This window comes from Coturnix japonica, chromosome 3, assembly GCF_001577835.2.
Source record: "Coturnix japonica isolate 7356 chromosome 3, Coturnix japonica 2.1, whole genome shotgun sequence".
Lineage (NCBI taxonomy): Eukaryota > Metazoa > Chordata > Aves > Galliformes > Phasianidae > Coturnix > Coturnix japonica.
This window is the reverse complement of record NC_029518.1, coordinates 43936893-43941154: the sequence shown is the minus strand read 5'-3', so window position 1 is coordinate 43941154 and position 4262 is coordinate 43936893. Positions and strand designations below refer to the sequence as shown.

The following is a 4262-nucleotide window of genomic DNA, read 5'->3' as shown; positions in this document are numbered from 1 at the left end:
TCCTTCTTTTCCTCGGCTTTTGTTCCCTCATCCTGTATCACAGCTGCCCATCCCTGCAGATGCCACGAACCCACCCACAGGACCACCAGTCTGGGGCCAAAACCCTGCCATTCTCGTGGTTTTTGCTACACAACAAAACAGTGCACAGGATCTGCCAACCCAACTATATCCAAAAGCCAGGGAGAGGTAGCTGGCAGGCCAGTTCTGGAGCAAGCACTGCTGATAGAGTGCCAGATCCCAGTATAAGCATTGCTTGCACGCTGACTCTGTCCACAGCCTCTCTGGAAGTGCGTGCCCTGGATTTTCACTGTATATTTTGACTTTTTGCATCGAAAAGCAAGCACAAAATGATGCTAAGGTACATACAAAACATGTATGAAAGACTATATCTCTGGCCAAAAATAAACAGGGGGAAGGCATCACTACTAAAGAGGCTACAGCAGCCTTGAGAGCAGTGCTGCTGCTGCCTGCATGCTGGATGTTCCTCATCTTCATGCTTCTGACTGCAGTCCTTCCCACAACAAGGCACGCTCAGGTGACGGGAGTCCAGGGAGGCAGACATCTAGTTCGGGGGTGGCTTGTGCTGATTAAGTAAAGCAAGGTGGTCAGGGCATGGCCTGAGACCAAGAGAGAAGTGATAATCACATTGTCACTTGGTTAAAAACAGACAAGTCTGAGTTGACATTTTAGAAAGCAGCACTGGAAATGCCACAGAAATAACAAAGATATGCAGGCCTGGTTATAAAAAGGGTGATGGGAAGAAAAAAAAACGCAGCAGAAAGGTGGAGATTTATGAGGACCTCTTACAAGGCATAATTGAGAGAGCAGGGAGAAGAAACAGAAATATGTGTAAAGATGCCAGGGGACACGTTCCAATCTCATATCTGAAGATGCATGTGCATTTATGGGCAAACGATTACTCCAGTGTATTGGTAAAGGCATATGAAAACAGGTATATGCATATGCAAGCAGCCATTTATGTTCACTGGTATGAATTATGCATGTACAGCTTCCTGTAAGATGCATGGCCCTGTGCCTTTTATTGGTGCAAATCAAGACTCATGCATTTTGAATATATGGCCCTTTTATGTCTGCCTACTCCTATGTTAGTATTTTATCGGGCTATTGTGTGCATTTCACAGAGACTCTGTTGCAGAGATCTGTACCACTATTAGCTTTAGTTGAGGACACTGCTGGTCTGTAAGGACAGCAAAGTTACATTAGATAGCAGGTAATTGTTGGTTTTTTTTTTAATCCCTTAAATGCTGTATTTCAGGCCAGTCACTTTACAGGATGCACAAAGCCAGCAAACACTACTGCTCTATACAGGAATAAGGAGCTGGTATGGCTGCACTTCTGCTCTCACTGAAGACAGAGAGGTGGCCATCTATTCTTGCTGTGTTCCAAAAGGTCTGTTTATAAAGCTATGTATGAAATGGTGATGGATTCTTTGCTGGTGACTGATTTGTTGCACAGCCACAAGCAAAGAGCTTACCATTTTGTTCTTGCTTTCTGCCATAGCAAAAATAACAGGATAGTGAACTGCTACAGCTTTGTTTAGAAATTGACCTGGAGAGAAACTGAGGGGTAGGTATATACCATTTTCTGCCTCACTTGGGACAGAATATGAGTGCAGCTGTACTGTTTCATTCCTGCCTGCAGACCCTCAGAGCTCTCCTTCCCTTGTGGTGCATCATAGCACAGCATCCCACTGATCGATGAACTGCCTCCAGAGAAAGGGCCTTCCTTCCTTTGTTTCTTGCTAGCCAGGAAACAATTGGGCCAGTCCACCCTTGGGACATTTTGCAGTCTATAAAACCAAGCGACAGCTCTTATGCAGGGTAGCACAGCCCAAGTGCCTTGCACAGGAGTAGGGTTCATCTCCTCAGCCCAGACAGCTGACGAAGAGGCCAAATCATTGGGTGGAGAATCCTTTTTCCTTCCAGGCGTAGCAGCTGATAAAGCAAAAAGGTATCTGCTCTGCAAGCCTGGATTTTTTAATATATATATTTAGGATTTCTTATGTCTTCAAGTTGAAAACCAGCAGCATTCCTCTGATCTGTTAGTAGTATGTAATTTTAAAGGACAAAAGAAATAAAATGGGGTTGCAAAGAATAATTTTAATGTATCATTCAGAGCTGTGATAACTGCATAAGAAAAAAGCAGACCATGCTGCAGACATTATTTAAGAAGTAAAGAGCGTGCCTGGATGACAATGGGCGTTTGTATTATCCTTAAATGCTGGGTTTATCTGATGGACTGCAGTGGGTCCTTAAGTTAAGACTGTGTTTTCTTACATACTTGCTTTTTGCCATTACACACAGGCACTGCATAGCTGTAATGGGATCCTCCTGAATCTCCTGGGCAATAGCACAGCGACATTCTTTCCCAGTCTAAGTGATACTGCAGTGTGTCGACGCATTTGGAGGTCAAGCAGCGTGGCAGCATGATGAAAACTCCCATTCAGCAAAGCGTTCCGCCGCTCATGGTTCGGCTGCTGTGAGCTATTCCCATCCTGTGAAACCAAAGCCCACAGTATTCGCTCAATTACCAAATTTGTACCAGTACAAAAATGGAACAAGCACTCCTGAGAGAAATTCCACTGTCCAGAGAGACAAATGAGACATCCTCTGTTTTATCTGCGTTTTTCCTTCCCCTGCAGCAATGTGCTTTCTGTTACCTGAGTAGGGGAGAATGAATCACTAAGAAATCCCAAACCTTTACAAAAATTCCCAAAGATGTTCAAAACAACAGCATTTAACTGTCTTTGCATTTCTAAAACCTGGCCTTAACCAGTAGGAAATTTACAGGAATACAAAGGGACAGATCTTCCATGAGACTCTTCTGATGTAAACAGAAGTAAGAAAAGCCAGAAATCTCTCAGACTCCTCTCCTTTCTGGAGAGGTTTGTACACTCATATGAAGTTTTGTGTACTTAGCCAACTGGGCTATCACTCTGTCAGAGATTAAGCTAAAATATTAGCTGTTTTCACAATAAAATTATTAATAAAACACCACAGTATGACATCCTACGCTGTGGCTCCATGAACAGTGCTGTTATCTTTGGATTATGTGGAGACTACGCACTGCCATTGTAAGGTGAAAATAATACAAAGATAGCAATAATACAAGAAGGATGGTTATAAATATCCAAAAGGCTATGCATAGGAGAAACTCACCAGTATAGAAGCCTTCAGTCTGGAAAACACTGAGACAATCTCCACAGAGAAGCAATCTCCAAGTGATGCTGCCTTAGTGGTGGTCAGCCCTTAAAATCTAGAAGAGGTGGAGTCAAGATCCACCCCTTCTGGGAGCACAGCTGAATTACCCTCACCTGTGCTCCCACAGCTGACTCAACACTTACCTCAGCTGATTAATCAGAGGTTCAGGCTGTGATTACCAGTTTCCCATACAGCCATGAACCCTGGGCTAGCTTCAAGGCCTGTTGCAGCCACCCGCTCCTGTACAGTTGCCTCTTCCTTGCAGTGAACAAAGTTTGGTGGTAGTAAGGAAATGCGGTGGAGGAGGGGATAGAATAATGCTTAGTGACCACTGAAAGGTTCACTGAGGATATTTGCTCTGAGCAAGCATGATCATCCCATTATTTTTTTTCTCCTACTTGGTGATATGAAAACCGAGAAGCAATTTCTTTGCAGGTTCTTGGAGCCTTATTTAGAAAGATTTCAAGGATTTTATTCTTTTTGAGAACTTCCCTAGGAGATCTTCTTTAAATATTTGGCATCAATGAAAGTACTCTATTTAACGTGAGCTTCTCTGACTCTTGTTTTGGAAAGCCACAGGCTGATCCAAACTTCAGACTCCCATATTGCAGATAGATACTTCATGCAGTGCAATTGCTCACTGCGTAAATGATTGTGTGACCTTTGTTTCATATTATATTACATTAAAGGTGTAATTGTTTGTAATCCAATATGGCAAAGGAAGGGGAACATTGGACTCAGCAAATCAGGCTTCATATGATGGCATTTCTTATGGAATGTACAGTTAGCAAAGACTTTTAGGAACTATAAATAGTGGAAACTTGTAGGTTCAAAGAGCAGATACTTTACTGACAGAAAGCAGAAGCACTGTTGCTAGGAGCTATCAGAATAAGAAGGGAAAAATCCTTTGGGGTCTTCAGAGACCACAACTGGAGTAGGCGGATTGTGTTCATTAAACCTCCCAAAGGATGGGATTTTGCAACATTTTCTGCAACTCAGATCAATGTATGGCAGTGCTTTGGGAGTTACTGGGATAGTTCT

At 43.1% G+C, this 4262-nt stretch overlaps 1 long non-coding RNA gene across 1 annotated transcript; it reads right to left on the bottom strand.

The window, feature by feature from the left end:
- Nucleotides 1–578: 578 nt before the first annotated feature.
- Nucleotides 579–3297, bottom strand: LOC107311536. The gene is made up of 2 exons (XR_001554127.2): nt 3180–3297; nt 579–2515 (listed from the first exon to the last, which is right to left on the bottom strand). It is a non-coding gene; the product is annotated as an uncharacterized LOC107311536 (long non-coding RNA).
- Between the last annotated feature and the right edge of the window lie 965 nt (nt 3298–4262).